Here is a 13739-nt window from a genome sequence, read left to right as displayed (position 1 = left end):
TCGTGCAGAAGGTACAGAAGCCTGAAGTCCAGTAGCCCTACTTTCAAGAACAGTTTCTTTCCAACAGCGATCAGTCTTGTTACACTAATCAGGAACTGCTCGAACACCACAAAAGGACTGTTTGCGTTATTGTAACACCATTTTTTTTCTTGCACTGAGATAACTGAATATTTATTATCTATCTATCTCTTCAATTGAATCCACTGTGCCATAATTGTGGTATTTTCATGAGGCCCCTGTGTGCCTGCAGCAAGTAGTAATTTTGGTGCATATGTGCATTGTACAATAAATTAATTGTCAATATCAATAATAATCAAGAGATTTATCGAAACTGAAGTAGAAAAAGATAATATTAACGATGGTGTGGCACTAGAAGGTGATGATGGGGTTTGGACAGAAGGTGGAAGACAGGTTAAGGGAGAGACCACTGGGAAAGGAAGAGGAGGGATTAGAGAGAAAAGTAAGATCAGGAGGTGGAACCAAGGGGACTGGGGTGACCTAAAATTAGATCATTCAATGTTCCTGCCATTTGCTTCGAGGCTGTCCAGGAGGAATATGATGGGTTGCCCCTCAAGTTTGCATTTGGCCTGAGCCTGGCAGTGGATGAGGTCAGGGGCAGGCGGCGTAGGAATGGGGTGAGGAATGGAAATGGTTGGCCAGAGACAGATCACAGGCCCTTGGCAGAACAGTCACCCATTCTGAAAACCGAGATCATTACGAATGACTTTCATTGAAGATCTTCACTGTGTGGGGGTGGGTATTAAAGATCTCAGGGCAATTTCCTCTTGACCTACTAACATCTACATCCTAATTGTACCTGGCCATGAAGAGATTTCTTAGATCATAACAACCACCAAACTTTATCAGCCGTAAAGAGTTTGGAGAACTTTAGCCCCTTTTCAGCTTGCACCCCGTCCCAGGAATTAACTGGGAATTTACTGGGACAAGGTCCAGTGGAAAAGGAACACTGTCCCAATGCTGGGGTCAAATGATGTCATTTCACGCAAGGGATTAACCACCTCTATCCCAACTCATATCCCCAGCGTTTGCTGATGCCGGAGTGCTGATAAAACCAGTGGAAAAGGGACAGCAGAAAGTCGCCTGTTGAAGGTAGAACACTCCAATCCCTGGGGATGAGTGTGTTCAGTGGAAAAGCAATTAGTGTCCCAGTTAACAGCAGCCCAGTGGAAACGGCACAAAGGGCTTCCTATCCCGGAACACAGCACAGCCAATTAATTGGGATGCCAGTGGAAAAGGGGCTTTTGAGACACCATGATGCTGTAGCAGGTAGTGCTGCTGCCTTACACATCCAAGAACCTTGGTTTGATCCTGACCTCTGGTGCTGCCTGTGTGACCTGTGTGGAGTTTGCATGTCCTTCCTGTGATTCTGTGGGTTTCATCTGGATGCCCCAGTTTCCTCTCATTTCCACCCCGCCTCCTTTATGCCCCCAAAAATGTGTGCATTGGTAGATCTTTGTTCAAATGCCCACTGTAAATTACTCCCAGTTTATGGTAAGAAGTGGAAGCTGAAATAGAATGGATGGAGATGCAGAAAAATAAAATGGGTTAGGATAGGATTTGTCTAAAAACAACAGCTAAATGATGGTCAGTGAACACTCAGTAGTTTCAAGGGTGTGGTATAACTATGACCAACTGGTTTATGAAAGAGCTTTTTCCTTTCATACATTCCAGTGTTTCTGTGTGTTGGTTTTATCAGTGCAATCCATTTGCTATCTGCTACCACCAAAGAACATGCAAGTTAACTCTGGCTTAAATCGAGCTCCCTAATCTTTGCACTGATTTTTTTTTAAATCACTGTGGCCAAAGTCATCAAGCCATCCACATCGAAATATGGAGAGCAGCGACTTTCTGCTCACAGCACAGAAAGTGGTTGGCTCATTAAGAGATTTTAAACAATAAAAAAGGCATTCAATTCACTGTGGAGAAACAGACCAGTGTACATCGACTGATTTGGTGAATGACCCAGTGTTTTTCAGTCATTAAAATCCATTCATTCATGTGAGGACTGAGCCCTTAAAATGCTGGATTGTGATCAACCCATCAGTAGTTATATTCATAAAGCTGCAGCAGTGTTAAGTGCAGCGATGATCCCGAAATGTGTCCTTGCCCGATGATGCTGACTCAGGAAGACATCTCCTTTGATCCAGGGTGGAATCTTGAACATGATGGTTCTCTCCCAAAATCATGGAGGTCTGCAACACCAATACAGGCCCTTTGTCTCAACTCCTCCATGCTGACCTGACCTAGTCCCATTTGCCTGTGATTGGTCCATATCCCTTTCAACATTTTCTGTCCATATTCCTGTCCAAATGAGCTTTCAAGTCCACTGGGCATTGTACAAAAATAGTCAGTAACATTAATCTTGAAGTGATGCCTTGGGTCCAATCAATAGGTCACTTGCAGCCAGGTGTAACTTGCATACAACCTCTGATCAGGTTATACATCTCACTGGTCACTAAATACAAAAAAAGCACTCAGCAGGTTTTTTCACCTGCTGGTTTTTATTTTAGTTTAGTTTAGACATGCATACAGCACAGTATCAGGCCCTTAGGGTCCACAAGCCCGTGCCACCCAATTACACCCAAATGACCTACAACCCCCAGTACATTGTTGATCTGCTGGAGAAACTCAGTCTTGATAAAGATCGACCAGTCTAGTTCTCCCACTGATTCTGCGTGATCCCCTGAGTGGCTCCAGCAGATTGCTCCAGGTTCCAGCATCTGCAGTCACTCATGTGACTCCATGAGTTCTAGGTGAGGAAGCTGAAATAGAATGGATGGAGATGTAGGAAAATAAAATGGGTTAGGGTAGGATTTGTCTAAAAACAACAGCTAAATAATGGTCAGTGAACACTCAGTAGCTTCAAGGGTGTGGTTTAACTATGACCAACTGGTTTATGAAAGAGCTTTTTCCTTTCATACATTCCACTGTTTCTGTGTGTTGGTTTTATCAGTGCAATCCATTTGCTATCTGCTACCACCAAAGAACGTGCAAGTTAACTCTGGCTTAAATCTTTTAAATGTAATTGTCCCTGCCTCTCCCACTTGCTCTGGCAGCTTGCCTGTCTCGCCTATCCCCTCCTGTCTGAGAATCGCCCACCCTGAGAAAAAGGCTGTTCATGTCTGCATAGAATTTGCATCTATCAATTCCTTTTGAGTCTCAGATGTCACAAGGACCTCTCCTTCCTCCTGTTCCCACTGAGTATGGACTGCTGAATATCACAAAGGAAAGCTCCTTATCCTAGGTTGATTGCATGTGATGTGTACTCCAAAGTATCCATTACCCCCTGTTGGAAGAAGGAGGCTCCACGTATTCCAATTCTTCTTTGGCTTGGCTTCACGGACGAAGATTAATGGAGGGGTAATGTCCACGTAAGCTGCAGGCTCGTTTGTGGCTGACAAGTCCGATGCGAAACAGGCAGACACGGTTGCAGCGGTTGCAAGGGAAAATTGGTTGATTGGGGTTGGGTGTTGGGTTTTTCCTCCTTTGTCTTTTGTCAGTGAGGTGGCCTCTGCGGTCTCCTTCAAAGGAGGTTGCTGCCTGCCGAACTGTGAGGCGCCAAGATGCACGGTTTGAGGCGATATCAGCCCACTGGCGGTGATCAATGTGGCAGGCACCAAGAGATTTCTTTAGGCAGTCCTTGTACCTCTTCTTTGGTGCACCTCTGTCATGGTGGCCAGTGGAGAGCTCGCCATATAACACGATCTTGGGAAGACGATGGTCCTCCAATCTGGAGACGTGACCTACCCAGCGCAGTTGGATCTTCAGCGCATGGATTCGATGCTGTCGGCCTCTGCCATCTCGAGTATTTCGATGTTGAAGATGAAGTCGCTCCAATGAATGTTGAGGATGGAGCGGAGACAACGCTGGTGGAAGTGTTCTAGGAGCCGTAGGTGATGCCGGTAGAGGACCCATGATTCGGAGCCGAACAGGAGTGTGGGTATGACAATGGCTCTGTATACGCTAATCTTTATGAGGTTTTTCAGTTTGATGTTTTTCCAGACTCTTTTGTGTAGTCTTCCAAAGGCGCTATTTGCCTTGGCAAGTCTGTTGTCTATCTCGTTGTCAATCCTTGCATCTGATGAAATGGTGCAGCCGAGATAGTTAAACTGGTTGACCGTTTTGAGTTTTGTGTGCCCGATGGAGATGTGGGGGGGCTGGTAGTCATGGTGGGGAGCTGGCTGATGGAGGACCTCCGTTTTCTTCAGGCTGACTTCCAGGCCAAACATTTTGGCAGTTTCCGCAAAACAGGACGTCAAGCGCTGAAGAGCTGGCTCTGAATGGGCAACTAAAGCGGTATCATCTGCAAAGAGTAGTTCACGGACAAGTTGCTCTTGTGTCTTGGTGTGAGCTTGCAGGCGCCTCAGATTGAAGAGACTGCCATCCGTGCGGTTGAGATCTTTCATGGTTTGATTCAGCATCATGCTGAAGAAGACTAAGATGTAAACCAGCTGAAGACCAACTCACCCCTTGCATTAAAGACGAGCATGCAGCTTACCATGAACATCAAAATAAATTGCAGACAATGGGAATGTAAAACAGAAGCTGGAAATTCTCCACAGGTCAATAGCATTCTTAAAGAGAGAAAAATTGTAGTCTTGGACCTGAAACCCTAACGCTACTTCTCTTTCTACTCACAGCTTAAACTTCCTAGTACAAAGTGGAGAGGGAAGGGAGATGGTGTAAAGAGGGGAGGGGGGAAAAGGAGGCCAGAAGATGGAGGAAGATGACAGACAGATGGATCCAGGAGAAGTGAGGGCGGAGTCTATTGAGGGTCCCAGAGCTGGAATCTGATGTAAGGAAGGCGATAGGGGGAATGACTAGGGGAGATGTGATGGGCAGATGGAACCAGGAAGGGGAAAGGGATGTAGTGGTAGGGTGTGTGGGTGATGGAAACAGAAGGGGGAGGGCTGATGGGAGGGAGAGAAGGTGTGATTAGGAAGATGGGTGATGGATCTGAGGTGGGGGGGGAATCAATGTGGTGGGGAGGGTCAATGATGGAACCGGGAGAGGGAGAGGGGATTGGTGGAACAGGGAGGGGGGGGATTTGCTGGGGTTTCAATGAAACTGGGAGGGGGAGGGAATGTGATGGGGAGGGTCAGTAATGGAACTGGGAGGGGGGAATCTGGTGGGGGTTCAATGGACTGGGAGGGGGAGGGAATGTGGTGGGAGGATTGGTGATGGAACCGGGAGGGGGAGGCTATAGAGGTTACAGGGGCACAAGAGGCGGCAACATCGGAGGAGGGTGGTGGGCTCCACGGACTCTCGGTGTCTCTGAGGGGCTGTCTTTTGCTTCACTTTCTCATCCTGACAGGGGTGCTGAACCAGTAGCATCTCTTCGATTGGCTTTACAGGCAAAGAAAGAAAGATATTTTGTCTATTTCTGTAGAGGACAAGGAACAGAAGAATCTTGATCTTGAAGAAGAAACTCTGAATAATGTTTCTTCCGCATGTTTAGCTCCCATTGACGTAAGCACATTGCAAATACTTCCAGCTCAGCGTGGTCAATTCCATAGTAAGTTTAACTCTGGATCGTGTGAACCTTTGACGTCCACTTAATCTTGTGTAAAATAATTGTGTTTACTCTGTGGTTTTTTTTGTTGTTCTTTCCTTTAAGTGGTTGAAGGGAAGATGAAAGAGACTGATGGGATAGAGATCAGCAGATGGGAATTTTTATCTATAAACCATGGAGACAGGCAGTTTGTTCCTTGGCAAGGTGGGCTCACTCTGGGTGGGATTCCAGAACGGATAACAGCCACTCCTGCCATTAACCCGATGCTGTCACTTCCTGCTAACTTTCTGTTTAAATCAATCTCTCTCTCTCTCTCTCTCTCTCTCTCTCTCTCTCTCTCTCACTCTCTCTCTCTCTCTCCCCCACCCCCCCCCCCCCACCTTGGGAGTCTCTTATTGCCAAGTTCCTTTCAAGTCATTAAAGCTCCTGGATGTTTGAGCATCATCAGTGAGTTCTGATCCAGAATAATCTGCCCAAGAGAATGAGATGAGGTAAGAGTTTATTGTCATAGACCCAAGCACAATGTATAGAAGTACCAAAATTCTTACTTGCTTCAGGCACACAAGTATTTAACATATCTACTGCATTCCATGGCTTGAAGAGTTAGGAAGGGGCTATCCACGTCTCCCGCAGGCTCACTGGTGGATAATGAGGCCAATGCGGGACAGACGTGTCTGGCCGCAGCAGCTGCAAAGGAAATTCTGTTCTGGGTTTGATGTTGTTGTATCACGGTTCTTCCTCCATCTCCGTTTGCCCTTGAGGCCAGCCCTGTGTGTGTTCTCGAAGGATGAGACAGACTGGCGCATTGCCAGGCCACGCGATTGGAGGCTGGAGCAGACCTCTGGTGATGGTCAATGTGACAGGCACCACGGGATTTCTTCAGAGAGCCCTTGTCCCTCTTTTTCGGAGCCCCTCTGTCACGGCGACCAGTGGAGAGTTCGCCATACAGCACAGTCTTGGGCAGGCGAAGATCCTCCATCCTGGAGACGTGCCCTGCCCAGCGTAGCTGCATCTTCAACAGCACAGTCTCGATGCTGATAACCTCCACCTGCTCGAGGACTACAATGTTGGTGATGAAGTCACTCCAGTGGATGTTGAGTAAGGTGTGGAGGCAGCGCTGGTGGAAGCGCTCAAGGAGTTGTAGGTGGTGTCAGTAGGTGACCCACAACTTGGAGCCGTACTGGAGGGTGGTCAATACAATGACTCTGTATGAATGATCTTTGTGCCTTTCTTCACATGCTTGTTGTTCCAGACGGCCGAATGCACTGTTTGCCTTTCCCAGCCTTTATCAATCTTGGCATCTGACGAGATGGTGCGCCCCAGGTAGCTGAACTGGTGGACTGTCTTCAGCTCAATTCCCCAATGGTAATGGGGGGAGGGTGATACTCTTCCTGATGGAGACCTGCCAGTAGGCTGATGGAGAATTTCTGTCTTCTTCAATCTGACTTCCAGTCCGAAGAGCTCGGTGGCCTTCGCAAAGCAGGATGTTATACACTGCAAGGCTGTCTCTGTACGGGCAACAAGGGAAGCATCATCTCGAATGATTTGCTCCAGTGTCTTGGTGTGCTTCTGTAGTCACCTTTGGTTGAACAGGCTGCCATCGATGCAGTATCGGATGTTGACACCTTCCTCGTCATCAAGGTCTGTGGTGGCCCTTTAGAGCATCGTGCTAAAGAAGATGATGAAGAGAGTCAGCGTGAGGATGCAACCTTGCTTTACCCCGCTGCCTATTGGGAAAGGATTTGAGAGGTTATTGTTGTATCTGACTTGACCACGCTGATCGTCATGTAACTGGATGGCCATGCTGAGGAACCATGATTTTCCACAAATCTTTCCCGCACTCACTGTCAAACGAACATCGCATACAGTTCCTTGTTCTGTTCCCTACACTTCTCATAGAGCTGCCTGACTCCCTGGGAGATGTTCTTCTGCAATGGTGGGCACCAGTCTGTTCAGGAGTACTGTTGCGAGGATCTTTCCTGCGACCGGGACCAGAGTTGTCACTGTCATGCGTTAAATTACTCCAGTACATTGGGAAGAGGTGAACAAGGACAGATCTAAGGATCACTGCCCATGCCACATGCTAATGAGGTTAGAAACTGGAGGATGATGCAGTTAACACGTGGCTAATGACATGGTGCAGGAGGGAGGGCTTCAGGTTTCTGCGTCATTGCAGGGAAGGTGGGATTACCACTGGCAGGATGGTTTGCATCTGAACTGGAGATGGGCTAATATTCCAGTAGAAAGGGGCTGCTCTGGGGTGTTTAAGCTAGATTTGTAGGGGGCTGGAAACCAGAACAGAGTTGGGGTGGAAAAAGATGAGGTTAAGACTGAAGCAAGGACAGGAAGCAAATGGTTGCATATGGTCAGAATAATGTTCTGAGGTGTGTCTCTTTCAATATTTCAATCCAAGGAGTATTGAGGGAAAGGCAGATGAGCTTAGAGCATGGAATGGCAGATGGAACATTGTGGCCATTAGTGAAACTTGGTTGCAGGAGGGGCAGGACTGGCAGCTCAATGTTCCAGGTTTCTGTCGTTTCAGATGTGACAGAGCGATGAAAAGGGGAGGGATGGCTTTGCTAGTCAGGAAAAATTTCACAGCAGAGCTCAGACAGGACAGACCAAAGGGCTCATCTGCTGAGGCTATATGGGTGGAGCTGAGGAATGGGAAAGGTGTGACCTTTGAGATAAGGTTTGAGATAACAAGTCTTTAGTTCATTTGATGCACTGCAATTTAATCAGCAAAAGACTGGAACGTATAACAGTACAGTCGACCAGTCCAGATTGACCTGGGTATGGTTAGGATCAGCCCTTTATGACCTGCCAGTAGGCGTGGCTATGACTCTCAGCCAATCACAACTACCATAAGCAAATCTATACAAATATACATTGGTGATCGTATCCTGTACTATCACAAGGCTGTGCTGGTAGGAGATTTTAACTTTCCACATATTGACTGGGACTCCCATACTGTAAAAGAGCCAGATGGGTTCAAGCAGGCATTCTGAACGGTGGCCATAAGACACCACCCCCCCCCAACCAAATGGGGACATCAGCACATTTAAGGTGGTTGGGGGTGGGGCCACAGTCAGAAATCATGAAATATTTTTGCCATTTTTTTAATGTAAGTCAGTTGGAGAGAAGTATGGAAGAAACAAATTAAACTTGACTGCTTCACAGGGAAGGAGGCCCATAAACATTGAGTAGAGTCCTGAGGGGGCCATAGCTTAAGAGAAGTTTGAGAATGTCTGGGTTAGTTTGTCAAATGTGTTCAGGAACATTTTCTAAATCAATATATGTAGAGATACCAACTAGAGAGAGTACAATACTGGATCTCCTAAAAGGGAACAAGACAGGCAGATGGCAGAATATACGTAAGAGAGCAGTTTGGATCCAGTGATCATAATGCCATTAGTTTCAAGGTTATTCTGAAGAATTGAGATTCTCAATTAGAGAAAGGCCACTTGTGAAGAAATGAGAAAAGGATCTAGAAGGCGTGGATCAAGACAGGTTGTTTTCTGGCAAGGATGTGCTTGGGAGGCTTTCAAAGGTGAAATTTTGAGAGTAGAAAGTTTCTGTCAGGATTAAAGGCAAATTTAACAGCCATAGGGAACCTTGGTTTACGAGGGATTTTGGGGATTTTTTTTAAAGAAAATTCTACAGCAGGTATAGGCAAATTAAGTACTTTATTAAAAAATGCAGGAAAAAAAGTAAAAATGAAATCAGGAAGGCTGAAAGAAGATATGAAGCTGTTTGGGTGGACAAGGTAAAGGAAAATCCTAAGGGCTTCTACAAGTATATTAAGAATAAAAGGGCAGTTAGGGTCAAAATTTGTCCTCGTTAAGATCAGGGCTTTGTATGGTGCCGTGTGGAATGATCTTCCGGGAGAAATAGTGGCGGCGGAGTCAATTGTATTATTTAAGAAAAGGTTGGACAGGTATATGGATGAGAAGAAGATGGAGGGTTATGGGCATTGTGCAGGGAGGTGGGACTAGAAAGGGGTGTTTGGTTCGGTGCGGACTAGAAGGGCCTAATGGCCTGTTTCCGTGCTGTAATTGTTATATGTTATATATGTTAAAAGAGATGGGGGAGATCTTAAATCATTTTGTTTTTGCAGGGAACGGACACAGAGACTTATGGAAGTGAAATAAGCAAGCAGTGAGATCATGGAACCTACACAGGTTAAAGAGGAGGATGTCTTGCAGATAGACCGCAGAGCTCACCTTACTGACAAAAGACAAAGGAGGAAAAACCCAACACCCAACCCCAACCAACCAATTTTCCCCTGCAACCGCTGCAACCGTGTCTGCCTGTCCCGCATCGGACTTGTCAGCCACAAACGAGCCTGCAGCTGACGTGGACATTTACCCCCTCCATAAATCTTCGTCCGCGAAGCCAAGCCAAAGAAAGAAGAGGCAAATAGAGGTGGATAAATTCCCAAGGCCTGACACAGTATTCCCATTGTGGGAGGCCAGTGCAGAAATTGTAGGGAACCTGGCAGATATATTTAACATGTCCTTAGCCACAGGTGAGGTTCCAGAGCTTTGGAATATAGCTCATGTTGTTCCATTTTTTGAAAAAAGCTCTAAAAGTAATCCAGGAAACTATAGGCCAGTGAGTCTGACATCAGTTATTGGAAGGTGCACAAAAGAACAGATATACCAATATTTGGATAAACAGGGGCTAATTAGAAATACTCAACATAGCTTTGTGCTTGGAACGCCATGCTTAACCAATCATAAAGATTTTTGAAGAGTTTACCAGAAACGTTGAAGGAAAAGTTGTGAATGTTGTCCACATGAACTTTAGTAAGGCCATTGACAAGGTCCCCACTTCTTCACACAGAGACTGGTGGGAGTATGGCATGAGCTGAATTTGTAAATGCAGACTCACTTTTCATATTTAAGAAAAATTTGGACTGGTACATGGATGGAAGGGTATGAAGGGATATGGTCCCAGTCGAGGTCAGTGGGAGTGGACAGAAAAAAAGTTCAGCACAGACTAGAAGGGCTGAAGGGCTTGTTTCTGGGCTGCACTGTTCTATGGTTTTGTCAAAAGAAGTAATGAAAATAAAGGATAGACAGATAAATATATTCACAGTTGCATGAAAAGAAAGTAACTTTTCAATAGAGCAGACAGATCTTCTGATGGTCTCTGACTAGTTTACGGTTAAGGTTAGGGTACTACAGGGGAGGACCAGGAGCCTGATGGCTGCTAGAACTGTTCTTGAACCTAGACATGCTGGTCTTCAGGCTTCTTTTCTGTCCTTGTGACACCAAATTTCGTGGCTTATTCATGCCAATAAATTCTGTGAGAAGAGCTCGTAACTGGGTGATGGGGATCCTTTGTGCTGTTGGCTGTCTTCCTGAGGCAGCGTCTCATGTAGCAAATTCAAAATTCACTTGCAAACAAGGACATAAGAAATGGAACAAGAAATGGAACAGTCCCTCATGACATCACTGTCCTTCCACAGGATTAATTCTGACCCACAGTAAAGCCCATCTCCACTGATCCTGATGTCCAAAGATCTGCCCTGTCCTGTCCTGAATCTACTCTGTGATGGGCTTGCCACCCTCTGAGTGCTTCATTTTTAAATTATTTGTCAAAGAACACCTTGCACAGTGAGAAGGGTTCTTCTGCAAGCAGGCGAGCTGGTTGTTGCTAACAACAGTGTGAAGAGCACCATTTACAGAGTAAAGGATTACAATGCAAAGGATGATCAATTATTTATCATGCAAGGCAGTGTGATAAAACTGCTTGGGGATCATTCACGAGATTGATGGCTGTGGGGAAGAAACTGTCTTTTAGCCTGTTGGTACGTGGTTTAACGCTGTGGAGCCTTCACCCCGGGAGGGAGAAGAGAGCGTGTCTGGGGTGCTGGATCTTTCATTTATGCTGGCTGCCTTTTCTGGGCAGTGGAAAGTGTAGACGGATCCCTCGAAGGAGCAGAAAGTTTGTGCAATGTTCTGAGTTGCATTCACCACCTTCTATGGGAAGACCTGACTTTTGCACCAGTGCTGTCTCCTCCTGGATGTACATAATTGCAGTACAGCATGTTTACTCTTCTAAATAACTCCTCTTACAACAACTGCCGACATGTGGTTTGTCTACCTAATTACTTTCTGTACTTGCATGTTAACTTTCAGTGATTTTCCTCTTGAACGCCAGCTCCTTCAACTTCTCCCAGTTGAAACCTAAAATACACTACCTTACTTGCTTTCCTACCAAAGTGGAAGACCTCTCAACTTTTATACCTTATATTCCATCTTTACCCGTTTTTTGAGCATCCCCCTCCCAAGCTACACTGCCCACAAATTCAGATATATTACACCCACCACCCCCCCCCACAACCAAATCATTGTGGTACGTTATGAACAGCTGGCCAGCCCCACATCCTGCTCAACCTTGGGAACTGGTGACATCGACTTACAGAAGAAAGACATTTGCAAGGCTGTGGTGACAGAGCCCCAGAGAGGGGCACATTGAATAAGCCCAACAGCATCTGGCCCTGTCTTTCCAACCCAATTACAAAAATGACCCAGGGAGCAAATGAATCACTCACTATTCTTTCATGCAAATAATTAGCTTTTGATTTGTTTTACAGGTGCGGTATATGTTTGGAAGGATGTTAATGGTATTGGCCAAGGAAAAAATGAATAACACTGAACAGAACAGCCAATGGGAATCAAGGCTGCAAGAAGCTTTTTAAATTTTTTATTTTGTTTTAAATTTAGACCTACAGCACCATAAGAGGCCATTTCAGTCCACAAGTCTGTGCTGCCCAATTAACGTACACCCCTGGTATGTTTCGAATAGTGGGCGGAAACTGGAGCCTCCAGAGAAAACCCACCCAGAGACAGAGAGAACGGAAAAAACTCCTTACACACAGCGCAGCATTCGAACCATGGTCCCGATCGCTGGCGCTGGAAAGGCATTGTGCTAATGACAAATGTGTCACCTCAAGTGTGTTTAGTGACTGGAGGAGGAAAGGAAGACCAAGAAAACAAGATCAGGGACAGGAGTTCTATCGAGGCACCTTGGAGGTGTGTCCTGGATGTGCTGCATGTGAACCTGAAGACTCCAGGTTGCAAAGTTGTCCAATAGACTAAGATTTCATGAGGACTGGAATAGTTCCAGCATATGCCAATGGGAACCAAGGTAATGGGAATAGTTCCAGCACATGCCAATGGGAACCAAGGTAATGGGAATAGTTCCAGCACGTGCCAATGGGAACCATGTATTTTTTTTTTAATTTTTTATTTTTCACACCATAAATCACATTAGCCATGATATACACTATTTCTTTTTCACACATATACAGTGACTTTTTCTCCCCCCCCCCCTTTCCTCCCAAACCCCCCCCAACCCCCCCTCTCATCCATTTTAGGTATACAATCTAGGTTGCATTAAGCCAGTCAGACAATGTTGTCATTCAACAAAATTACACCAGAAATTCTACTGAGTCCATTCTTTTCTTTCCTTCTCCTTCCATCAACTTAGGTAATGTTTGTCCCCGGTAGGTTTTCGCTATTGTATTTAATGTAAGGCTCCTATACTTGTTCGAATATTCCAATATTATTTCTTAACCTATATGTTATTTTTTCTAATGGAATACATTTATTCATTTAAATTTAGTAGTTTCTTCGTTTTAATTTGGTTATGTATTCCATTAATATTTAAAGACATATAGTTCAGCGTAGCCCTTTTATATTTTGTTTATCTTCTCTTTCCGTTTTTCCATCATTACCTTTCCTCCTTTTCCATTTCTGTTTTCTTATTTTCAACTCTTTATAAGACAACATTCCTACAACATCCAACATTTTCCTTATTCTCCTATTTCTATCTTATTTATCCCCAATCTCCCCTTCACCTCCTGAGTTGTCCTTTATCCCTTGTCGGACAACCACATCTCCCCTCTCCATTTGGATTTGCGAATCCACTCGCAAGCGTCAACTGATTTTGCAGTGACCGCTATTTCCCCCCACCCCGCCTCCCCCAGAAAAGATTTCACTTTTCATATGTCACAAAGGTCACTCTTTTAATTCCCTCCTTATTCTCTCTATTCCATTACCTTCCCTTATTAATTCTTGTCTATACTATCTATATTTTCCTCTAAGTACAGATACATTCATGTATGCTCATTGTCTCTATTCACTCTTATACCTCTTTACCCGCATACATATCAATCGTGATCATTTTTACTCTC

The 13739-nt window shown here is 45.3% G+C and overlaps 1 long non-coding RNA gene across 1 annotated transcript in view; it reads left to right on the top strand.

The window, feature by feature from the left end:
• The window catches only part of LOC138744600 (uncharacterized), a 30573-nt gene that overhangs the window by 4923 nt on the left and 11911 nt on the right, over positions 1 to 13739 (top strand). Inside the window, exon 2 of the long non-coding RNA XR_011345642.1 lies at positions 12138 to 12691. This is a non-coding gene — a long non-coding RNA (uncharacterized lncRNA). The remainder of the gene's footprint in view (positions 1 to 12137; positions 12692 to 13739) is intronic.

The sequence above is a fragment of the Narcine bancroftii genome, chromosome 10, assembly GCF_036971445.1.
Source record: "Narcine bancroftii isolate sNarBan1 chromosome 10, sNarBan1.hap1, whole genome shotgun sequence".
NCBI lineage: Eukaryota > Metazoa > Chordata > Chondrichthyes > Torpediniformes > Narcinidae > Narcine > Narcine bancroftii.
Note: the sequence above shows the minus strand (reverse complement) of the source record. Positions and strands in the feature narration are given on the sequence as shown.